This window comes from Acomys minous (assembly GCF_964271855.1).
Source record: "Acomys minous genome assembly, chromosome: 10".
Classification (NCBI taxonomy): Eukaryota; Metazoa; Chordata; class Mammalia; order Rodentia; family Muridae; genus Acomys; species Acomys minous.
This window is the reverse complement of record NC_140491.1, coordinates 31,502,894-31,528,826: the sequence shown is the minus strand read 5'-3', so window position 1 is coordinate 31,528,826 and position 25,933 is coordinate 31,502,894. Positions and strand designations below refer to the sequence as shown.

Below are 25,933 nucleotides of genomic sequence, written 5' to 3'. Positions count from 1 at the left end.
AGATTCCCTTCTTGTCTCACCCAGATCATTACCTCACAGGCTCTGATGGTCACAGAGGCCCCCAGAATACAGGATGAATCCCATTGTAGAATGAATCAGTACCTGATCCTCAACAACAGCAAGCAGCACCTCCAGCCAGGCCATGAAACTCACAACTCAGAAGTCTGGTCTTGCTATTTGGAAAAATTAGACATGTCTAAACACTGGTCTGGTCCTGCCTAACAAACCTTTTGCTGTTTTTTGTTTGTTTGTTTGTTTGTTTTCGTGGTGGTGGTTGTTGGTGGTGATGGTGGTGGGTGGTGAAGGTAGTGGTTGGTGGTGGTAATGGTGATTGGTGGTAGTGGTGGTGGTGGTTGTTGTTATTGGTGGTGGTGGTAGTTGGTGGTGGGTAGTGGTGGTGGTGGTGGTGGTGGTGGTGGTAATGATGTCTTGAACAGGATCTCATGTACATCATGATGACCTGACCTTTAACTGATCCTCTAGCCTCCATCTCCCTAACCTGGCACCAGAAACCATGCCTGTCCCCAAACAAATCTTACAAGACCCAAACAGCCAAACTGTTTTCAGTTAACTTTACTTTGGTTTCAGAATAAAACCCAACTATATTTACAGGAATTCAAAACCACTAGGACTTGAGAAGATAAAATTTATAATATCTGACAATTATTCACAATAGGAGACAAAAATAAGAAAACTCAATTCACTTAAACATACTTTAAAAAAAAAACTGATAGAAGGGTTGGAGAGATGGCTCAGCAGTTAAGAACACAGGCTGCTCTTCCAGGAGTTCTGAGTTCAACTCCCAGGATCCACATGGCAGCTCACAACTGTCTGGAACTCCAGTTTCAGAGGATGGGACACCCTCTCACAGACATACATGCAGGCAAAACACCAATGCAAGTAAAATTAATTTATTTTTTAAAAAACTGATAGAAATTAAATGAGCAAGAGAGCCAAGGACTCCAAGCAGATGAAACATGAAGAAAATGTCATAGCACAATAAAATCACTCAAACCTCTAACCAAAAGAAAAATCCTAAAACAGCCAGAGAAACAAAGGTAAGGAAAGCACCGTTTTTTGCTGGAAACAGTTAAGTAGGCAGGTTATGGGGCAAGGCCTAAAGCACCAAAGCACTCTGCCAACACAGTATTGCATATTTATAAAACTACCTTTGAATGCCAAGGTGAAACAGACTTTCAGACATGTGAAAACTATAGGAATTTATTCTCAACAAACATGCCCTACAAGAAATATGAAAAGTCCTTTAGTCAGAAGTAGAAGTATTCCAGCACTAAATGTGGATCCACTTGAAGAAACAAAAACAGGCATAGATGTAGCCATAGCTACATTTGTTTCATTAAATATCTTATCTTTTTTTTTTTTTTTTTTTTTGAGACAGGGTTTCACTGTGTAGCTTGGGCTGTCCTGGAACTTACTCTGTAGACCAGGCTGGCCTTGAACTCAGAGATCCACCTCCCTCTGCCTCCCCAGTGGTAGGATTAAAGGTGTATACCACCACTGCCTCATTAAATGTCTTTAGGGGCCAGTGAGATGGTTCAGTAGGTAAAGGCACTTATTGTGCAAGCCTAGAATCCTAAAGCTCCATCCCTGAAACCCACATGGTAAACATGGTAAAAATAGAGAAATGACTCTGTAAGTTGTCTCTGACCTTCACATGCATATGCACACATACATGCTCACACAAATAAACATGCAATAAAAAATTTAAATCTTTAAAAATTCATTATCTTAAAATAACTTAATAAAAATAAGCAAAAGGCCAAGTGTACTGGTGTACTCAGGGGGATGTCAATCAAGTTCTAGGCCAACTTACCACTATATCCTATGACCCTATCTCAGAACACCACCACCACATAAACCAGGTATGTTTGTGCATACTTGTAAGGCCAGCACTTAGGGAGATGGAGGCAAGAGAATCAAAAGTTCACAAGTCACCCTCAGGTATATAGCAAATTCAAGGCCAACCTGAGCTACCTTTCTCAATACATATATATTTTTTCTTTTCCCCTAAATTCCATCCCCAGTAGACACTACCTAAGTCAGTTTCTTCTGTATTACAATTCACTAAGCCCACTTAACTGAAATATGAAGTTATTTCCCTTGTTTGGAATACAGTATACTTTAGTGATCAACACATGAAAATTATTCCAAAATACAGTGTGTATATGCATAGACAGTGACAGTGTAGGGTATGCATGCACATGAGTGTAGAGGCCAGAGGAGAAGCTCAGCTGTTCCTCTCAGTGATATCCACCTGGCTTTTTTGAAACACTTGTATCTTACTGGCCTGGCTCAATAACTAACCTAGGCTGACTGGCTGTTAAGTACCAGGGACTCACCCACCCCCAGCACTATGGTAACAAGGTGTACCACCATATCCTTTCTTACTTCTTTTTCTTTAGACTTATGTGAATGAATGCTTTGCTTCCATGTATGACTGTGTACCACGTGCACGTCTAAGCCTATAGAGATCAGAAGGATGTCAAGTCCCTTAGAACTGGAATTACAGGAGGTTGTGAGCCACCAAATGAGTGTTGGGAACTAAACTCAAGTCCTCTGCAAGAACAAGTGCTCTACAGTGCTAACCTCTCTCCAGCTTCCACACTCAGGGTGTTTTGTTTTGTTTTTAATGTAAAGTCCTAGGAACCAAACTCTAGTCCTCCTGCTTGCATGGAAAATACTTTATGAATGGAGCCACCTCTCCGCCCACAGTATCTTTATGGCATGATAACACAAATGACGTCTGAACTGTTCCTAGACTCCCTTGTGTTCCAGTGCAGCCATTCACAGAGCAGCAGGGAGGAAACAGCTATGAGACCACGGCTAGTCTGGCAGACAGGACATTTACTTCTTTCTGCTCCTTTACCTTATATACTTTTTGTAAGTTTCAAAAAGTTTATTAAATAGGAGCACACATTCCAGTACCTGTAAGCTTAGCATCTCATTATGTCAGGTTAAACACAGCACGCACATGTTCCGTCTCCTTCCCAGCAGCACCGACACTACGCTGCACTACAGTGCCACTGCACTATGCAGGTTACAATCAGTTTCTTGAGCTGAGTATGACAGTATATGTTAGAATTCAAGTGTCCTGGAGGCTAGGCTGGAGAATCTTGAGTTTAAGGCCAACCTAGGCTGAGACACCGTCAAAAACAACAAAAAAGCCAGTCTTTCTGCCACACTAGCCACGCTTCAAGTGCCCAAATACATACAACTGATGATTACTGTAAGAATATGGGTATTCACACTGCACGAAGTTCTACTGGACACTGGCTTTCACTCATTCCTGCAAATAACCATGCTGAGCAGTTTATCAGCCCCTCCCATGAAGACAGGGTGCAAATCACGCTTCACGAGACTAAACTCCAGCAGGTCAAATTACACTCAAGTACTTGTAGAAGGTTCAACAGCAAGGTCAGACTGTAGGGGACAACAAGAACAAGCTCACTGACAATGTATGAAAAAGTCACGATGACCAGGGTAACCAGGAAGAAGGGTTCATTCAGTTGAAACAGGGAGGAACACAGTGCTGCAGAGACACAACCACCTAAATGTTAATAATGTCTTAATTCAAAAGAGCTTTGTAACTCCGTCATGCCACATATCCATCTAGCTTTGGCAAGGATGTCAAGGCCATCATTACCAAGCGTGATCTACCTGGGACACAGGTGACAAAATGGTCACCATCTGGAACCCAACTGACCCAGGGACTGAAGATATCAAATTCTGCACCAAAGTATTACCTGATGCTTTCAAAATTTCTTCCTGGATGTGAGCTGCTCAGTCAGCTAAAGCAAGCCTCACCTTAACACGGTGCGTCTCAACCTGGGGCTCTTGACTCCTTTGGGGGTTAACTAACTCTTTCACAGTGGTCACATATCAGACATCCTGCCTCTCAGATATTTATCTTAAGATTCACAACAGTAGCAAAACTACAGTTATGAAGTAACAACAGAAATAATATTATGGTTTGGGGGTCACCACAACATTAGAAACTGTATTAAAGGGTCATGGCATAGGAAGGTTGAGAACTACTGCTTTAATAGGAAAAGGTATCACTAGCCACAATGACTTCAAGTGGCAAAATAAGAAGATACTAGTAAAATGAAATAAGATTAAAAAAAGAAAGAAAAAACAACAACAAAAAACCCATTTAACAGGCCATCCACGGTGGTACATGCTTTTAATCCCCACACTTGGGAGGCAAAGGCAGGCGGATCTCTGTGAGCTCAATGCCAGCCTGGTCTACAAAGCAAGTCCAGCACAGCCAAGGCTACATAGAGAAACCCTGTCTCAAAAAACAAAAACAAAAGCAAAAAACAACAACAACAAACAAAAGCAAAAAACATTTAATACTGTTAAAGTTAGCATTCTAGTTAGATAGAGGAAATTTCAGTAGCACAAATGAATTGAAATTTTAAAAGGAAAGTGATTCATAAAAAAGAAAAGATAATTATTATTAGAAAGGTTTCAAACAGTATGAGTGCTATTGAAATGCTACTGCTTCCAACAGTGGGAGTCTACCCGCCTGCCTCCTCCTAACTCCTCCAGGCCATTGTCTCTGCCAGCACACAGGCAATCACCATCTTCAGCACTGAGCCTACTGCATCCTTTCAGACTGCTTCCGGCTTCTGGGGCGGTTTCTTCACAATTGAGGCTGCAAGGTTTTCTATCAAAACTGTGACATACTCCATGTCCTACTTAACAGAATGCTTAGGCCTTAACAGGTGATCAAAACTGTGTTGAACTAATGATTTCCTAGCCAAATACAATAGAATAAACTCTCAAAAAGAGAGGTTTGGGAAATAACAATGTAGCAGCATGTGGGGAAAGCAACTCTAGTCACACTGTGCGCCTAACAGTAGGGGTGTAAGTCTGTCACCCAGGATTCTAACTCATCTTTTACCACCCACACGTACCACAGGCTCCCTACAGCCAGGCACTGTGCACAGAGGTTTTCCCCTCAGTATATTCCAAGCTCACCTGTTGGGCTTTGGCTTCCCTTCTGGGCATGCCAACTTACACTTACAGTGAATCCCTCAGCTAGTCTCTTACATCTCACAGCGAGGAGGTCTTCTGCAGTACATGCCCCTAGTCTGTGTTTTAACTGGCCCTTCCTCACTACAAAAAATGCACTGCAGACTGCTGTGGTGGCACACACCTTTAGTCCCAGCACTCGGGATGCAGAGGCAGGCGATCTCATGAGTTCAAGGCCAGCCTGGTCTACAAAATAAGTCTAGGTCAGCCAAGGCTACACAGAGAAACCATCTTGAAAAACCAAAAACGTGTGCTGCTTGTTAACACACCTGGTGTTCAAGGATCTTCATTACTTGCAATTTTCTTTCCAAAATTATTTAACTTGGTTATCTATGGTACTTTCATCCAAATAGATGGATAGATGAATGGATGAAAAGAGAGATAGTTCAGCAGGTAAGGGCCACGCAGCCTTACGATGGATGACCTGAGTTCAATCCCCAGGATCCACATGATAAATGGAGAGAGCTGAGTCCTTAAGTTGTCCTCTCACCTCCACATGGATGCCTACACAAACACACACATATACAAATAAATGTACTTTTGAAATATAAATAAATGGAGATGAAGGAGAAAGAAGAGAAGGGAAAGAAACAGAAGAGAATGAAGACAAGGATATCTGAAATCCTATGCTTTCAGAAGCTCCTTTTGGGGGGGGGGCTATCTAGGAATTCTAAGCAGTGTCTGCCCAGCAACCATGACGTCCACAACATTATGCACTTGTAAAGAGCCTGATTTGCTATCCCTGACTGCAAGCATGAAGTGTGCCATACATGAAGCAGCACACACTTGTAAACAAGTCTTGCTTGCCATTCCTGACCTTGGCACACAATTTGAAGCAGACACTTCTCACTCTCTTTCCGAGGGCCCAGCCTCCAAAGGCGATATATAACCAAAAGACCCAATAGCACAGGAAACAGCAAAGAAGGGCTAAGGCTGATCCTGTCAACTTACTTCCTCTGTGTATCTGAAGAAACTAAATACAAATGGACAGTTCTCTAGACCTAGTTTTCTGCCCTAATCTAGAAATGTGTCAAGTCTTAGGAAATGAATAAAGCTTTTTTAAAAAGATAATATAATTTTTAAAAACTAGTATGGGACCACATATTTTATGCCAACAGGAAGAGCTGTATAAAGATTAAGCAGCTCCATTTTTACTAGCCAAGCAGCTGAAATAAACTGATGATCTATACTAGGAAGCACAAATTCTCCACTAGCAGGAATTAAAATTCTTTTTATACCACAAGTCTATATTCTTCGATTACTACCTGATACTAACTTAGTAAGTATCGTTATAAGATGGAAGCCTATAATAGGCCTGCTTAATCTTTATATGCAGGGTAAGGATGGTGGCTAGTGAAGCTTGCTCTGCACTGGGCAGTAGCTGATACAGAGACTCATAATGAGTCAAATTCCTGGGAGTAAGTGACTGCTAAATGCCTTCCTCAAGGCTCAAGGAATATCATGGAAGAGGGGGTGGAAAGAATGTAAGAGCTAGAGGATGAGAAGTGCTGTGACAGGACAAGGATAGTGCACTCATGAGCTCACTGTAGAGATAGTTTCCTTTGTAAGAGTAAGCCATTACAATGAGTCAACTTTCTAACAAGTAGCACTAATTGGATTCAGTGGAATAAAAAAATAAATAAGTAAAAGGAAAAGAGGGGAAGTGGGGGATGGACTGTTTTAGAGGTGTTGGGGAGGAGCAGGACAGGGAGTTGGGGTGGATATAATAAAAACACATTGTATATATGTGTGGAATTGTCAAAGAACAAATGAAAGGATTGTTTTTGTTTTGTTTTGAAATAGGGTTTCACCATGTAGGCCTAGGTATCTGGAACATTAATTGTGTAGATCAGGCTGGTCTCAAACTCACAGACATCTGCCCCACTCTGTAAGCACTGAGATTAAAGGTAAGTATGATCATGCCTGGCTAAAAGATGAAGGAAGGAAGGAAAGAGAAGAAGAAAGAAGGAGGAAGAAGGAAGGAGGAGGAGGAAGAGGAAAAATAGTAGCTTAGCAGTAGATCATGTGACCGGTAGGCATGAACCCTACGTTAGACTACAAGCAATGAAGAAAGGGAGAAAGGGACAAAGAATGAAGATGAAGACAAAAGGGAAGAACCAAGCTTTTATAAGGGTCAAGTGTAGCGAAAGCAGTAAGTTCTATATAGATTCAGAGTACTGACTAGATTTCCATTAAAGCAGAACAAGAGCTAGGTCATATGTGTGATGAGTCTATAAAAGGGAAGTTTCCCATCCAATCTGGACCAATTCTCTATTGCCCCTGCAACTGTCAAACATGGGTGTCTACTAATGTCTCTGGTTTGAAAACCAGAAGAAAACCTTGTGCACCTTCCCACTTTACAATAACCAATGTCGATAGATGCTCAGTTCATGTAGATGTGTTAGATACTGAGTAATTCAGTGGGGCTACAAAGTTACAGTTTAAATACCTTTAAAAAATGTTATTTTTCCCTAGCAGGGGCAAACTTCATATTCAACTGTTTACAAAATTAAAAACTTACATAAAACATGTGGGCCAAAGGGAAGAATAAATGCATACATAACTGAGATAGACAACTGTGCCAATGCAGTAAGTCACAGCTACCAAACAAAAGCCCAAGGCAAAAACAAAGTTCAGTGGGATGGAATCCTAAAAGTTTTGTTTGAAAAATAATGAATGAAAATGATATTAGTGCAGCTGAGATGGTTCAGCAGGTAAAGGTACATTCTGAACAAGCCTGGCTACCTGAGTTCAATCCTGGACTATAAAGGTAGAAAGGGAGAACCAACTCCAAAAAATTGTCCTCTGACCTTCATACACATACCAAGGCGCATGCACCAACGCGCACATGCACGCAAACACACACACACACAAGTGATAAAAAATAACTCTTTAATTTTAAAAACATGAAATTGATTAAAAATACTGGAAAATTAAATTAAATTTTATAAAATTAAAACTTTAATTAGGACAGATTAACTTTACTCTAAAACATGCAATTAAAAATGTCTAGTATTCCTGCCGCTAGAGGCACTGCAGGTGTGGCTGCTGTGTCATATGTGTATCATCAGTAGATGGCAGAGAGAAGAGAGGCTACATCTAAACTCAAAGTGTTCTGATCTATAAGCATTTGAAGGATTAGGAGCCTAACAGTCTCTGAAAAAAAAAAAATGAGCCTGAGACAACCACCAGACCAACAGGTGCCATGGGGCCCAGACAGGGAGCAAGTCTGAGATGATCACCAGTCTGGGGCCACACAGACCTTAGGGGGCAGATCATACCCAAGATGACCCTTGCCCAGAGCCATAATGCATGAGCAAGCAAGGCGTAGCACTCCTAAGATGACGCCAAGCACTCAGACACCCTGAGTGCCACTAAGGGGAGCAAGTAAGTGGTGGAAAAATGGAAGAGCAAAATAAACAGAAGGATGTGGGTACAATAAAGAGAGACAGAACTGCAGGGTAGTGAGGAACAGCCTGACGGAAGTAGCTGGTGATCCCACCTAGGGTCTGGGCCTGTGCTGCCACCAGGGGCCACTTCTTGGTCTGTGGCCCTGCAGCAGCAGAGGACACATCCCTGGTTTGGGCTGCTGTCCAGGGACATATTAATGTCTAAGATCTGTGCAGAACTGGCCCCACCTCTCACCTGGACATCCTGAGAGAGCCCTCACAAGCTACATCACTCAGGAGAGCATGCCCTTGGAAATGAGAGCTGCAGGTGAGCCAGCCCTGAAGGTGTGAGCACAGGAGAGTTGGCCTTGCTTCTTATCTGCTGGGTGGTGATACAGACAGATGGGCAAATAGATGGATGAGGGAGATGCCTTCCTCCCCTCTCTAGTCCCTAGCCATCTATAAGAACTAGGAGAAGTGGACCCTGCACTTTGTTGGCCTTCCTGATCAGGTAGGAAGGTGTCCAAGAAAGGGAAGGGTACCCTGAGACACGGGAGCCCAGGAATCACACAGCTCTGGAAGGAGGCCTCCTCAGCAGAGATGTTGCAGCTCCCAAGGGAGGGTTACTCCAACCCCTGGTGAGCTAAAGAGCTTAGAAGCCTGAGCCCCACTTTCTCCAGCAAATGCAGCTCCCAGAGGAGGGTTACCCCAACCCCTGGTGAGCTGAGAAGCCTTGGAACCTAAGCCCTACTCTTTCTTCGTTTCTTTTCTCGCTTCTTCTTCTGAGGGAGTCACACCAGGTAATAAATCTCTTAGAGATTTAGAGGAATCTAGGGGTGGCTGCCTCTGCTTCCAGGAGGAGACAGGGGAGAACTGGGCAAACACAGCCTTTATATAGGGCTTTCTAGGGGGTGGAGCTTTCTAGGGCAGAGATTTCCAGAGAATTGGTGGGATTTCAAGTCCTGGTCTTGGGGGAAGCTTAGGGATTGATGGGGTTTTGTTCAGCCTTTTCACATAAAATCAGCATAAATCTGGGAGGGGTCCTAATGAGGGGTTGAGGATGGCCATTATGACAGAGGCTAGAACTACCAGTTTGACTATTAACTCATGGCCTAAAAAGTTTACATAGACCTGAATTCTAAATGAAACAAAACAATTTTCCATAACTAAAGCTTGAACTTACACTAAGGGGTCAGATTTCTAGTTCTAGTGCCTGGCTGGCAGTTGTCATACCATGTAAAGCTCCCTGCCTCAGAGGAATGGCTAGTTCATACATTGTTGCCACAAAAATGACTGCCTGAGCTCACAGACTAGCTCCAGTTAAACATGCCTCCCTCCCTCTGAGTTCCCTGTCAACAGCAGCTGTAACTGAGGCCCCAGGTACTTCTGCTTTCTCTATGGCATCAGCTTCTCAGTTTCTCCAGGCCTCAGATCTCAGGTCCCAGCTCTGTGGAGATTTAACCTTAACCACTCTGGAGTCCTAAGGTGTTGCTGCCAGAGGCGTAGAGAGGCCAGCAACACAGCCTGAAGATCAGAGACCCCTTTTAGGGACCACAGGGTGTGGCCCCTGGGGGAGCTGAAGAGCTGAAAAGGAGTACCCAGGGAAAGATGTAGAGAGAGACCAGAGGCAAAATTTGAAGCTACCCAGCCTGGCTCTTGGAGCTCCTCAGCAGGGGCTCCAAACACTTTTCTGCAAAGTTTACAAAGTATGCAAAGTAAACAAAGGGAGGCTGGCAAGGAAGGCCAACACACCTCACCTGGGCAGCGGGGTAGAGCTGGCCCTGGGTGTGGGTAGCGAGGTGAGGTTGCTGGTGAGCCGGCCCCAAGGGCATGAGAGCAGGGGAGCAGGAGGGCTGACAAGTTCAGAGATATCTCTCAGGCCCAGATCTAAGGCTTTGAATTAGCCTACTCCAACTGCTGGAGTGCATGAAGGGGTCTGTCCTACACATCCCAAACTACAGGATTCCGTGACACAGGGCAACAACAGGACATCCAAGAGGACTCCTAGTGAGGATCCAGTACTGATAGAATAGCAGAAGCCAGAGGCCTCCTACCAGACCAAGGAGTCACTGCAACGAACATTTGCAAACCAAGTGTGAACAAAAGGGTATACTGTGGGACACACTGTGACACACTACAGCTTCCACAATGACATTTTTTTTTCCTGTTGAGGGGGGAGGTTGCAAGGGAAAGGGTGGGTATGAGGGGAAGGGGAGTTGAGTGGGACTGGGATGTAAGATGTGAAATTCACAAAGAATCAGTAAAAAGTTTTTTAAAAAATGTCTAATCCGGGAATGGCAGCATATGTCTTTAATCCCAGTACTCAGGAGGCAGAGACAGGCGGATCACTGTGAGTTCAAGGCTAGCCTGGTCTATATAGTGAGTTCCAAGCTAGCCAGTGCTACATAGACATACATTGTCTCAAAAAAAAATTTTTTTCCCTTACATAGAAACAAACAAAAGGTTTTTTGGAATGTTTGTAACTGTAAAACATGATGGAGAAAAGTGGCAAATGGGTGAAATAATTCACACCTCAGAGCAGAAAAGGACAACTGTCCAGTACACTGACAGTGCAGAACAAGAACAGGAACAGAACACCTACAAGACCTACCCCCAACCTGCCTGCTAAGGTCAGAATGGAGAGCTATCATCTTCTGGCAATTGGAGTGACCAGCCAAGCAATTCTTATCATGCAAATGAAGGCAGTTTTGATTGGTCAATGTTACAAAGCAGGGTTGTAGTTAACTGAAAGCTGTCAATCAAGTTAATTCATTTGGTTGTTCCTGGTCCACAGTAAAGGTACCACTATTTGCCCCCCAGGACACTTTCTGGATCAGTCTTGCATTATGCAAATTGCTACATAGGAACCTGTTATCTGTTTTCTCAGCTGTGGATGTTCTTCTATAAAACTTACTCTGTCAAAGTTGAAAAACATTTTATCATGTAAAAAATCAGCTCATAGTATGCGTATGATCTTTCTTTCTTTCTCTTCTTTCTTTTTTTAATTTTTTCTCAAGACAGGGTTTCTCTGTGTATAGCCCTGGCTGTCCTGGAATCATTCTGTGGACCAGGCTGGCCTCAAACTCACAAGATCTGCCTGCCTCTGCCTCCTGAGTGCTGGGATTAAAGGCATGCGCCACCACTACCCAGCTATGTATGAATTTTCAGTGTGAAATTGTAGCTTGTAAAGATGCCTAGGCATAAAACTTTCTACAGCTGTGAACTGCAAAATATACTAAGCCTACACACATGTAGGCAAAACACTCATTGGCATAAAATAATAAAATAAAATGAAAAATGAGATTTATTGGCTGGAGAGATGACTTAGTAGATAAGGTCTTCCAGAGGACTCCAGTCCAGTTCCTAGTACCAACATCAAACAGCTCACAACCACCTGTAATTCCAGCTCATGGGTTGGGAACTTGCACATGTATGGCAGACACACAGATGCACACATTCAAATAAAAATCAAATATTGTATCTTTTTAAAAAAGTTATAGCCAGGCGTGGTGGCACACGACTTTAATCCCAGAACTCAGGAGGCAGAGGCAGGCAGATCACTGTGAGTGCAAGGCCAGCCCGATCTACAAAGCAAGTCTAGGACAGCCAAGGCTACACAGAGAAACAAACAAACAAACAAACAAACAAAAACAAAAAAACAAAAAAAAAAGAAAGGAAGAAAAAAAGAAAGAAAAGAAAAAAGTTACATAGAGAAATCCTGTGCGAAAACAAACAACAACAAAAGAGTAAGTTTTCTAACAGCTACTTATACCCAAAACTACACTGCAGTGGAAACCTCAGTAAGGTGGTGGAGCCACCAGCCCTTTCCACCATAAGGCAATCTAGGGACCACTCTCATCAATGGGACTACCTGTCTTAATGGTAAGCCTCCAAAACCTGTGAGCTAAATAAATCTCTTTTCTTTGCAAACAGGCCACCTCAGATAATTCATTATAGCAATGAAAAAACTGGTGTGTACACACACACACATACACACACACTCACATACACACAAAATCCTTTAACAAACTCAATTTCAACTTTAAGCTTATCCTAACATTCTTTCTCAGAGTCCTAGCAAAGCACTGCAACAAAAACACAAGCAGGTGATGTGGCATGTCTGTCATGGGAAGACAAGGGAGGAAAAGCCCAATCTGGGGCTACATATGGAGAATCCCCTCATCATACCTCCCTCCAAAAGATACAGTCTGATTCAATTTTGAAATATTACTTCAAAGTGCTTTGGAAAACACAATTGAGTGAGAAACAGACTCCAGGGTGAAAGGAAAGCAAATCCCTCCCTACTCATAGCTTCATCCCAATTACAAGCCACTAACATGTTCATATACACAGATACACACGGACACACACACACCAATGTACCTCAAAGTGCACTGTGGCATAGTTCTTTATACTCATTTACTCTCGTGTGTTTTCCATTCCACAGAACCAACTGACTCATGTTAAATATTTGCTTGGCAACACCCCTTGCCATGCCCCCACACCTCACAGTCTTAGAACTCATTCATTCATACTCGGGCTAAAAACATGCACACACAGAGAAGATTCTCAGGTATTCCCTGCCCCAGTGCCTTTATTTGTAACACAGACACTAGCAATACAAGTAGTTCATCTGCCAGGACAATACTATCATTTCCAAATCTTTGGAAAGAAAATTGATAATCATAAAATAGCCAATACAAGAAATTCCCATTTGCCAGGCAGTGGTGGCACACGCCTTTAATCCCAGCACTTGGGAGGCAGAGGCAGGTGTGAGTTCAAGGCCAGTCTGGTCTACAAAAGGAGTCCAGGACAGCCAAGGCTACACAGAGAAACCCTGTCTCGAAAAAACAAAAACAAAAAAAGAAAGAAAGGAAAAAAGAAAGAAAGAAAGTCCCATTAATATGCTACTCCAGGGAAAGAGCTCCAAGTTATATTGGAATCAACAGGTACCATTCAGCCGGGCATAGTGGCACATGCCTTTAAAAGAAGAGACAAAATGGTGTACGGACAACACTTAACAACAGGGAAAAATTTTGGAGGTTTCAACAGCTACCGCAAATACATTTTGGAAGATTGGGGGGGTGGGGGACCAAACAAGTACTATCAAACAACTTTCATTTTTTTTCCCCACTAATCTTCCTAAACCATATGCAAAAACCTGTTTACCTACAGACAAGTTTCCTTATTTTCAACATAGTTTAGGATTCCATATTGAATCTTTGCAAAAGCCCTCTCCACTTCATCCCTAAGGCAAATAAGACATGTAGGTACAACTAGAGATGACTTCTACTTTATATACATGTGTTAGAATTAAAACTGTGGGCACGGTCATAACATAGTGGTATGATCATAGCCAGGTGGTGGTGGTGCACACCTTTAATCCCAGCACTCAGAAGGCAGAGGCAAATGGATCTTTGTGAGTTCAAGGCTAGCCTGGTCTACAGTTCCAAGATACCCAGAACAACATAGAGAGCGCTGTCTCAAAAAAAAAAAAAAAACAAAAAACAAAAGCACTGTAAACAACCAACTGACTTACTATTTCTGATTTGAACATGGCATATCCTCTGCAGACTCGTTTTAACTGCTTGGTTCACAGCATAATTTGGTAGGCTTTAGAACTTTTGGCAAGTGGAGCCTAGCTGGAAGAATAGGTCATAGGGGAAAAGGATCTACTTCCTTGAGGGTATGCTATCCCTGACCATCCTACCTCACCATCTACTTCATCATCCACCATGATAGGAACAGCCTCTGCTTCTATTGATACTCCCTGGCCATGTCTTCCTGACCTGACAGACTGAACCCATAAGCCAAAAATCACTTTTTCCTCCTGTAATTTGATTCTGTTGGGCATTTGGTCACAACCAGTGAAAAGCTAATACAGAAAATGATACCAAAAGAAGGGTCTGCTAAGACTGGCCTCTGGAAATGGTTGGTGTGAAAAATGTAAAAGCATGGGATAGAGAAACTACAGAATGCTAAAAGACCATCATATGTGATGATTATGGGTCCAGAATAGCTCTGGGGAAGGCTGAGTTTAAAACTCATTGACTAGCACAGGGAGAGTGCTATTGTGCACTGTGGCACACATCTCTAATCCCAGCACTCAGGGGAGGCAGAGGCAGACAGATCGCTGTGAGTTTGAGGCCAGCCTGGTCTACAAAGCAAGTTCAGGACAGCCAGGGCTACACAAAGAAACCCTGTCTCGAGGATTGGGGGGGGGGGGACTGACTAGAAGTTGAAGATATTCACTAGAAGTTGAAGAGACAGCTCAGTGGTTGCTCTTCCAAAGGACTCTAGTTCAATTCCCAGCACCATGGGTAGCTCACAACTCTCTGAAACTCCAGTCTCAGGAAATCAAGCATCTGCTTCTGGCTCACACCTGGTACTCAAACACATGCAGGCAAAATTATGTATCTACACACAAATAAAAATAAAGGTTGCAAAAGAAAAAAGTTAATGAGCTAATTACAGTAGCAGATGGGCATCTGGGCTGTGGCACTCTTGCTGCTGGCAGCTTCTAACCAGGTTTACAGTGATTTGACAAATGTGAAATCTGCCCAGAATAGGATTGAGTTGGAAGCTGTAGACTAAAAGTGTGTGGTTGTAGCCAGGCAGTGGAAGAGCACACCTGTAATCCCAGCACTTGGGAGGCAGAGGCAGGCAAGTCTCTGTGAGTTCGAGGCCAGCCTAGTCTACAAAGTGAGTCTAAGATAGCCAGGGCTACACAGAGAAAACCCTGTCTAGGGAGGAAAAATAGCTCTGAGTGTGATGCCTAAGTCACAAAAGAGACACCAAGATATTGGAGATGGCAGGAGCATGGAACATCTGCTGAAGAAAGATACCAAATGGAACCAGCGCAAAAGAGGGGTCACGTGGAGTGGGTGGCAAAGTCACAGAAGGAGCTGCTCGCCACTGACACCTGCCCTGAGAGCTAGAGGACTTACTGTCTGCCAACCTGGGTTTCAACTCTGCTTTTGTCCCCTTTTCCTTGCTATTCTTCCATTCGGTCTCCTCCCTTTTGGAACGGTAATGTCTACTATGTCAATGTACACAAAGATATGCAATTTCCTTTTTGATTTTTCAAGATGTTATTAAGTACTCTTTGTTATCCCTCTGACAAAGTATCTGACAAAAGCATCTTAAAGGATTTGTTTTGGCTCAATTTGAGGGTACATGTTTCCATCACGGCAGGGGAAGCATGGTCTCAGTATAAGGCAGTTGGTCACATAGTGTCTGCAGTCAAGAAGCTGAAAAATGAACGATGATGCTCAATTTGTTTTCTTTTTATCCAGCCTTAGACCTCAACCCATGGGATAGATAACCCACATTCAAGGTAGGTCTGTGAAAACACTCACTGACACACCCGTTTGCTTCCTAAATGACTCTAAATCTAGTCAGGTTAACAGTGAAGACTAACCATCACCAGAGGAAGGGCTAAAAGCTAAGAGACTATTTTGAATCTTAGAGAGACATCAGATTTTTTATAATAATTTTTTAATTTTTTGACAGTACAGTATAATTACATAATTTCCCCTTCACTTCCCTCCCTACAGACCTTCCCAGGCACTCCCTTGTTGTCTCTAAAACTCATGACTTTTTTTCTTTTCTTGTTTTACACATATACATATAAACAAATACATGCATGTTTTCTAAATATACAAATACAACCCGTTGAGTCTGTATAATGCTAACCGTGTGTATATGGTCTTAGGACTGACCAGCTGGCACCAGACTTTTGAACACTATCAAAACCGTTAAGAATTTGAATTTGAATTAAATAAGCTGTACATATGAGATGGCCATAGCCTTGGGGCATCAAAGGTCAGACATTAGAATCTGAATATGAACTATCCCCCACTAGCTGGTGTTCTGAATGTCTGGTCCCTAGCTAGCAGTGCTACTTGAGGACTGGACACTTCAGGAGGTCAGACTAACTGAAGGAAGAAGGTCATCTGGGCAAGAGTGACTCTGGGACTATGCTATCTCTGCTCATTTCCTTTCTTGCTTTCCGCTTGCTGGTTTGCTGTGATATGAACAGCCTCCACCATCTGCTCCTGCCACCATGAAGCAAAGTGTTCCCTCCCACATGCTGTCCGCAGAGGGGCTAAAATCCTATGAAACCATGAGCCCCAAATCACTGAAGTTGTTTCCGTCAGGTACTGTGGTAACAGCAACACCAAAGCCCTAGTGTTTTCCACATGTGCTCAAACAAGCTAAAAGCTGCCAATTACCTACACATCTGCTCTATATCAGGCCCTACACAAGTCGCAAAATTCTCCCAGAAAGCTACTTTGACCCAAGCCATTTCCTTGCAAAGTCATTGAGTTAATTCAAACATCTAATGAATAAGTACTGTACAAAAAGATGACACTGCACACTAGAAGGAATCATCAAATAAGAGTCTCCTCACTCACAGAAATTAAAATGCAGGAGATGCCTCCATGCAAATCGACAACAACGAAACAATAAAATGTCATAAGCAAACAACAATAATAAAACAAGTAGAGGGACTAGACTAGAGAAATGATTCATCAGTTAAGAGCACTTACTGCTCTTTTGTGGGGGGGCCGGGGGGGAAGCAGGGTTTCTCTGTGCAGTCTTGGCTGTCCTGAAACTGGCTTTGTAGATCAGGCTGGCCTCAAACTCACAGTGATCCTCCTGCCTCTGCCTCTTGAGTGCTGGGAGTAAAGGCATGTGCCACCACACTCAGCTCATGAGCACTTACTGCTCTTGTAGAGAACCCAGGTATAGGTCCCAGCACACATACTAAGCAGCTCAAAACTGCCTTAACTCCAGTTCCAGGGGATTTGATACCCTTTTTGGCCCCCATTGGTACCTGCACACATGTGATGCATACCAAATCAGACATACACATAAAGTAAATTATAATAATTAAATTGGGAAAAACTTGATGTACCAGGCAAACACTGTATGGGAGAGTAAAGAGTTAATGCTGAAAATCAGGTTACAGAAGCATAAAGAATATTTCAGAAAATTCTTCAAGATTCCAATAGCTTGATAGGAGGAAAGGACAAGTACAGAAACTGGACAATCATGAGGTAGCCATCAATTTCATACTAAGATATAAGGTGCTGTGGCTTGAATCTGAAATGTCCCGACAGGCTAACATACTGGTCCTCTGCAGGTTAGTGGCACTTTACTGGGAAGTGCTGGAGGAAGTAGGCCACTTTGATATATCTTAGGGATATGTTATCTGCCTATCTCTCATCGGCCATCTCCTCTCCCTCCTCTCCTACTCTGTTCCTCCCTGTCAGGAAGTGAGAAACATTGTTCCATCATATGGCCTTCCATCATGAGGGGACTGAAACCATAAACCAACACAAACCCTTCTCCCACTTAAGTTGTGTGTGTCAGATATTTTGTTACAAGGATGAAGATCTAACACAGAAAATTGGTCCCAGTAAAGTGAGGTCATTGATGACTGCTGCTGCTGTGGGTCAGAAGCCTTTGGACCAGGTCTTACAGGAGAAATAGGAATGACTTTAGAAAAAACGAGCCAAACCAAGATGGCTGTCAGAGCTTAATGTACAATTCTGGTGGGAGCTCAGAAGACCAGAAGCCACTACGAATGTGGACAATAAAGACAGGTTTCAGATGGAAACAAGACTGCTAGAAACTGGACTGGAGACTGCACATATTACATTATAACAAAGAATAATCCATTTCCCAAACTTCAAACTCCATTGACAGGCCAAGTTTACAAGTGACCCACTAGAAATCCCATGGTAGCGGAGCATTCTGACTGTGGAATGAGGCTTACTAACAGCTCTTTGCGTTTATAATGAGGAAAAAAGCAGCAAAAACTGGAAAACTTGCAACATGGTCAAAAAAGTAGCAAAGGTAAAGTTGGGGCCAAAGACAGTGTACCTACTGAAGAAATTAGGGACATTAAAAAGGAGCTTAGGATTATCGTCAGGACAGAAACGTGTTCTCCGGGGCATCTTGGGAGCTGGCCACACCCCACACATCACAGGTTCAAGGGGAGTAAAGCACAAACTGATTTGGAATACTTCTCCTTTGAGCAGAGAAGACACCATGAGTGGACAGGGACAAGGCCACCTGAGAAGCTATTTCCCCAGGATTTGTTTCACTATGCTCAGCCACCCACATACTCTTGAGGTTGCTGTAGCTATGGTCGCAGGAAACCTGACTACTACTGCAGCTGGCAGCAAATCCTGGCATTCCCAAGTGATGCTGGGTTAGCAGGCAAACAAATTACACTTACAGAGCCATGGAGGTTTCCACACAAATTTCAAAGAAAAGCCTGAGAGGTCAGGAAATATGTGATAAGATTAGGGTCCCTGCACTATGATAGCCCAAGATGGCACTGAGCAGAGCCAACCCAGGAGAAGTCATGTGGACTGCACACAACCAGCAAAGCCAAAGGGACAGGGCTGTCAAAGCCCATTGGCGCTTACCACACACTTCAGAAGACAGACATGGAGCAACAAGATTTAAACTTTGCCCTGCTGAGTTTTGATCTTGCTTTGGACTATCCAATCCCTACTGGCTATTCTGTTCTTCCTTTTAGAATGGAAATACTCTGTGCCCTTGCATAACTTTCTTTTTTATTTTACAGGGACTCATAGCTGAGAGACTGACTCAAAACTCAGAAGAGACTTTGGACTTGGGACTTTTGAGCAGTGTTGAAATATAATGTAAATGCACTGGGGACTCCTCAGAAAGAGTAAATACATAAATATGTGCTGGGTACTGAGTTGAATGTTATGAATCTTAAATGTGCCCCTCAGACTCATTTGAGCATTTGGGCTCCAGCTAAGGGCACTATTTTGAAGGTGCTAAAAACATCACAAGGTGAGACTTGGCAGAAGGAAGTGGGTCACTGGAGGCAGGTCCTTGGGGTACCTGTCTTTGGCCCCTATCTGTCTTTCTCTGCCTCCTGGCTTCCATTAGGTTGAGATCTCTAAGCTACCATGCCCTTCTGTATTAAGAACTGAAATCTTAGAAACCATGGGCCCAAAAAACAAAAAGAAAAGCAAAAACAAAAAACAAAAAGAACCCAGAGCTTCCCTCTGAGAGGTTATTTATGTCAGTCTGGGAGCTGCTTGGCATATGAAGTACAAGAAGATATAGCAGTTTCAGACCTAACTAAAAGAATAAACACAGGTGGCAATGCTTTTAGATGCATTTTTAACCCTTTCAACACTACCTCTTAATCAAGGAAAGAGGCTGTTCATTCTTTCCCAGAGACCAGTGATACAGCTTCAAAGAGTGGGACAGGAGAACCAGGGAGGAAAGAGATAAGGAAGAAGATAAAAAGTGTATAAAGGAGCAGGGTGTGGCACCACACGCCTTTAATCCCAGCATTCAGGAGGCAGAGGCCGGCTGACTGCTGTGAGTTCGAGGCCAGCCTGGTTTACAAAGTGAGTCTAGGACAGCCAAGGCTACAGGAAAAAAGAAAAAAGAAATAAATAAAAGAAGTGCACAGAGGGGCAAGAGATGTAACTGAGTTGGCAGAGAGTTTGTCTAGAATATGTGATGCCCTGGGTTTAATCCTAAGGACTCAAGAAAAAGAAAAATAGAAGGGAACATGAGCATGAATACAAAGCTGGTAAAAAATCTGGTACCTGGGGGCTAGAAAGATGGCTCAGAAGTTAAGGGCACTGACTGCTCCTCCAGAGGTCCTGCATTCAACTCCCAGCAACCATATGGTAGCTCATAACCAGCTATAATATGATCTGATGCCCTCTTCTGGCCTGCAGGTATATGTGCCGGCAGAGCATTGTATACATACTAATAAATAAATCTTTAAAAAAAATCTGGTACCTGGGGCTAGAGAGATGGTTCAATAGTTAAGTATACTTACTATTCTTCCAGAGGACTGGAGTTCAGTTTCCAGCTCCCAAGTCAGGCAGTTCATAACTGCCTGTAACTGGGGCTCCAAAGAAATCCAACACCACCATCTGGCCTCCAAGGGAAGCATGTACACACATATACATGTAAATAAAAATAAATATTTCTTTTTAAAAATCTGGTCATCAAAAAAGCAGCTCCCAGGGCCAGCATGATGGCTCAGTGGATAAAGGCACTTGCCGAGCAAGCCTGGAAACCTGAGTTCAATCCCTAGAGTCCAGTTCACTACAAAACAAAAGGCATAGGATGAAACTTCTTGTTTCACAGAAAAGACTGAAGGTCAAGAGATATCATAAGCTTGCCCATAGTGACCCAAGAAGCAAGAGAGGGGCAGCATGTAACTGGTCTTTCCAATCCAGTACTAACAGGATAATGAGTAAGTCTTCTTGGAAGCAATAGTATTTTATATTTAATTTCCACAAAAGAAACTTTTTTTTTTAAAGAAACATGTCATCAGGCATGGTGGCACATGCCTGTAATCCTAGCACTCGAGAAGGCAGTGAGTTTGAGGCCAGCCTGGTCTACAAAGTGAGTCCATGACAGCCAAGGCTACACAGAGAAACCCTGCCTTGAAAAACAAAAAAGAAGGGGGATGGGAGTGAGCGCATGTCATCCACCAAGAGAGGAATTACCTTTCGTACACGGGCTACCCATGACATGGGGCAGAATACAGTCAGACTCTGACAGTTCAGAAACAGATGGTGGAGTAACAGCTTCACTTGGGACATAATTATGTGAGAAGCCAAAAGCAACTGCAAATAAATCTTTTAAATAGTAACTACCTTCAACATGATAAAACTGCATTTCAAATGCTTAAATTAATATTCAAGATTTTTTGGTTTGGGGTTTTTTGTTGTTTGTTTGTTGGGTTTGGATGTGTGTGTGTGTGTGTGTGTGTGTGTGTGTGTGTGTGTGTGTGTGTGTGTCTGTCTGTCTGTCTGTCTGTCTGTCCTGGAACCTGCTCTGTAATCCAGGTTAGCCTTGAAATCACAGAGATCCACCTGCCTCTGCCTCCCAAGTGCTGTGATTAAAGGCGTGTGCGACTACCACCTGGCAATATTAAAGTTTTATTAAAATTCCTTATACTATTAATATGCTCAATACTGAATGCAAATTTTATTTAGCAAACATCGGCACATCTCCATATGTTTAAAGGTCCCAGCAAGATATTATGGGTAAAACAACAGCAGGATTGGGTTTAATAGCCAGAGTTTAATGTAATCATTTATAGTACACGGGCAATAATGTAAGGAGAACTAGAAGACAAAGCTCTAGAGAGGATACTGTATCTTATAAGAAATTTTAAAACTAGAGAAAGTGGAAGTGAGGGGGGCACTCAGATCAGAAGAATATAAATCAAGAAAGCCTGAAACTGTTTGGCATGGTCAGAGGAGCCACAGTCTTACTTAGCAAGTTAATATGGGAAGGAAGTGGCCAGCACAGGATGACTAGGGCTATACTGCAAGGAGCCTCCAAACACTGTGTTGGTACAGCTGCATTCTAAGCTCCAATCACAAGTACTTAGATGCTGGCAGGGCCAGAGGCTGACATGTGTTTGGAAAAGATAATCTGGAAGCCAGGTAAAGAGGACGCAATAGTGGCCTAAAAACAACTGACGGCTTTCAGCCAGCAGGGGAGTCTGAGGACTTCGAAAGATCAGCACTAACCCAGCATTTTAAGAGCTTTGAGTGTGGCTGGAATTACTTCACATTATCCCTCTCTGCCTAACCATCCTGCAAGACAGGTATCACCATTCTTCCCATTTCACAGATGACAAAACTGGCTCAGAGGTCATTAACTGCGCCAAGTCAAATGATACAAAACAGGAGCAAAGCTCAAGCTTGGTGCATTTCCACACAAATGCAAGCTCACCACTTTTAAAGAGCCCTGGGATAAATCAAGCAAAGAGGGAGCTACACGACTACTGGGAACAAGCTAAAACCCTTTTCTCTCCCTTTTTCTCTCTCTCTTTCTCTCTCTTTTTAAAGTTTTTTTTTTTGAGGGGGTTTTTCTGTGTAGCTTTGGCTGTCCTGAACTCAGTTTGTAGACCAAGAACTCTAAAGATATGCCTGATTCTGATTTTGAAATGCTGGGATTAACCCATCACCTTCAACCTTCAGCTCCACCTTAATTTTTGAGACAGGGTCTCTCACTGAATCTGGATCTCTCCAATTCAGCTAGACTAGTTGGTCAGCAACCTTCAGCCATCTTCTCCAGAGCTGGGATTCCAAGCACCTGGGGATCCGATCTTAAAGCCTTGAGCTTGAGTGGCATGCACTCTTTTGGCCACAAATATTTAATCATTTAAAAAGTAGTTAGGGCTGGAGATGTAGCCCAGGTGAAACCTAGGATAAATTTCAGAACCTAAAATAAGGCTTCAAGTTTGAGTATAACTGGTTTTTCATGAGTTTATTTTCACTAAGAAAGTGCCACCCGGGTCAGTGAAATACGAGGATAAGGGTTTTGCTCTTACTTAGTGTCCTGGAGATACATCTATTGTTCTTTGAATAAAAGGATACAGATTTTAGGCCCGGGGAGGTGGCGCATGCCTTTAATCCCAGCACTCAGGAGGCAGAGGCAGGCAGATCACTGAGTTCAAGGCCAGCCTGGTCTACAAAGCCAGTCCAGGACAGCCAAGGCTACACAGAGAAACCCTGTCTCGAAAACCCAAAAAAACAAAAACAAAAAACAAAAAACAGATTTTAGGCCGGTGGTGGTGGAACACACCTTTAATCCCAGCACTTGGGAGACAGAGGCAGTAGGATCTCTGTGAGTTCCAGGCCACCCTGGTCTACAGAGTGACTTGCAAGACAGCTAGAGCTGTTACACAGAGAAACTCTATCTCAGGGGGCAAAAAAGATGCAGAAGATACAGATTTTATCATGGCAACATAATAAGACAAATCTGTTTAGAGGATGATCAGTTTGACATACAAATTATGAACACTAAAAAAAAAAAGAAAGAAACTTGCCGGGTGTGGTGGCGCACGCAGAGGCAGAGGCAGGTGGATCGCTGTGAGTTCAAGGCCAGCCTGGTCTACAAAGCAAGTTCATGACAGCCAAGGCTAACACAGAAAGACCCTGTCTCAAAAAAACATAGAAAAGGAAAAGAAACTTAAGCCTGGCACAGTGGTGCACATCTACAATCCCAACACTAGGGAAGAAGAGGCTGGCAGATGTCTGTGAGATCGAGGCCAGCCTGGTCTACCTAGTGAGACTCTGTCTCAAAAATAAAAATAAAAATAAAAATAAAATAACAACTGAGGGCTGGAAAGATGGTTCAGCTGTTAAGAGCATTAACAGCCATCTGCCGACAGCCCGAGTTCCCTTCCTAGCACCTATACGGCAGCTCACAACTGTCTGTAACTCCAGTTCCAAGGGATCTAACACCATCACATAGACAAACATGCAGGCAAACACCAATGCACATTAAATAAATAAATCTAAAAAAATTAAAAATAACACCTGATATGGATCACTAGCTTCTACACATACACACCATGAATATATACACAATTACAATTCAATATTTGGATGAGAAGATAATGGTGAACTATGATAAAAGTACATTATATATACACATGCACGAACTTGTGAAAGAATAAATTTTAAAAGCACATTATTTGGCAAGAACAGCAATTGAATCTACGATAATAAGAATTAACTGCAAGGAGCCTCCATTGGTATTTCAAAGGCACAGTTCCAGAATGGTTTTTGTCATAAAGATCCTGAGACCTAGTTAAGAATGGTTCAGCCCAAAATATCTGCGGGCGAATATTTGACCTTCAAAATGCAGAGTGACAGATTTTTTTTTTTCCTTCCTCTAAACCTGAAATCTCTGAAACCGACCAAGTGTCGTGCACCGGGTCCTATACTGATGGCAGAAATCTTGTGTGGGGTTTTCATTGCATAGCCTTTTCCATGGCATCACCTGTTATCCAAACTGCTCGTCCCCAGCTCCTCAGCAATCCTCTCCTACCGTTTCTTTAAGCAAGCCAAGACCCAGAAATGCAAAATGCATTGTCAGTTACTTGGGCAGCGAGGCAAAGTCTACGATGCAGGTGACGAGAACCACGAAACCCATTTAGTAAATGACTCCAGAGTCGCCTGTCCCCCTACCCAGCTTATCTCCATCCTACTTTTCTTTAAGGTTTGTCTAGCGAAGGGCAAACACTGAAGGGAGGGGCTGCCAGGTCCGGGAGTCTGCTCTCCAGAGCTCGTCCTACCCTGGCCTCTGTGCAGCGCGCTCAGACAGCCAGATTCAGGGCCAGCGGCAGACTCCCGGAGCTCCGGGGACGCCGGCCGGAAGCCGGGCCGCGAGGGTCCGGGCGGCGGCGCGCACAGGCCGGCGACTCCCGGGCCTGTCACTTGTGCCCTGGGCCGTCACCTTCGCCAACCCCGCGCCATAGGCCCGCGCGCCCGCCACTCACCGCGCCGCGCCCGCCCCCGGCCGCCGAAGGACAAAGCTGAGGGCGCGGGGCGAGGCTCGGCCGCTGTCCCTCAGGCCGGGCCGCCACAGCCCGCCGCGGCCCATTGTGCGCACTCATGGCCCACCGCCCACCGGGTTCTCGGGCCCGACATCCCTCGGGCCGGTCGCCCGCATGGGTCCCGCTCCCGGCCCCCGCCTACCTGCCAAGGCTACCGGTGGGCGCCTCTCCTTGCGCTCTGAGGGCTGCAGGCGGCTGCCGAGCGCCGGGCGGCCCTGGCCTGCGCCTTACGTAAAGCGGCAGCGGCCCCAGCGCCTGGCGGCGGAGGGCGGGAGGCGGCGCGCAGCAGCCGCTCCGCTGCGTTACCTGGCAACGGCCTCAGCGCCCGGCCAGCCAGCGCCGCGTTCCATATCCTTCCGCCCAGGCGCCGGGATTACATCAGCACGCCGGGGCGCCGCCCTCCTGCTGTGGGTGGGGGGAGCAAGAGGCACACCGAGGGTACGAGGCCGTCCTGGGGATTGGAGACTTTGATGTTTCACCACGTCCAGAGAGTGGGAGCCACGGTCAATGACCCCCGCTGGGGCGCGCAGACCCGGCTTTGCACACCGCCCACACACACACACACTCCCGCTTTCCCGCGCGCTTCACCTGTCCACACCCTCTCTTCGCCGTGTCCTGGGATGGCTGGAGTGGGCGGCTTAACATAAAGACTTAAAAAAAAAAATAAAGTGACATGGCTTTTTATGTTATTATTAAGTAGGCAAAAAATAAAAGACCTTCTGGAAGATTCGGAAGTGGGAGCCAAAAATGTGCACTAACCTTTTAGTCAGTCTCTTCCCACCTACTCACCTTCCCTAAATGTGACTCCTAGGCTCTTCTAGAAAAACAGATGTAGATGTCAGAAGTACCAGGAAGGAAAGCCTGAGATGTACCTACTATACAAAGGCAAGAGCAGGTCCAGAAAGGGGGTGACCTGTTTGTGTACAGTCGCGTGTTCCCATTGAACTCTGAGCACCCCTAGGCAGCAGGCCCTGCCTCTTGGGTTCAGAGCTTGAGGCCCAAAGTTCCCAAGCTCAGCTCTGGCTTGTGGGAGGAGCAGAGAACTGAAAGTACTTTTCTGCTGAGGTAGGCTGACTCTGTATGCAAGCCAGGGACAGAAACC

At 44.1% G+C, this 25,933-nt stretch overlaps 1 protein-coding gene across 7 annotated transcripts in view; it reads right to left on the bottom strand.

The window, feature by feature from the left end:
• Positions 1–25,123, bottom strand: part of KIAA0232 — a 73,744-nt gene extending 48,621 nt beyond the window's left edge. For 5 of the 7 annotated variants that reach the window (XM_084797439.1, XM_084797442.1, XM_084797443.1 and 2 more), the window contains exon 1: positions 24,974–25,123. The gene's annotated coding sequence lies outside the window, so the exon portion shown is untranslated. Of the gene's footprint in view, positions 1–24,275; positions 24,296–24,570; positions 24,666–24,973 lie in introns of those variants that run through there. The other 2 variants (XM_084797440.1, XM_084797441.1) reach the window with 2 other exon arrangements.
• Positions 25,124–25,933: the final 810 nt, after the last annotated feature.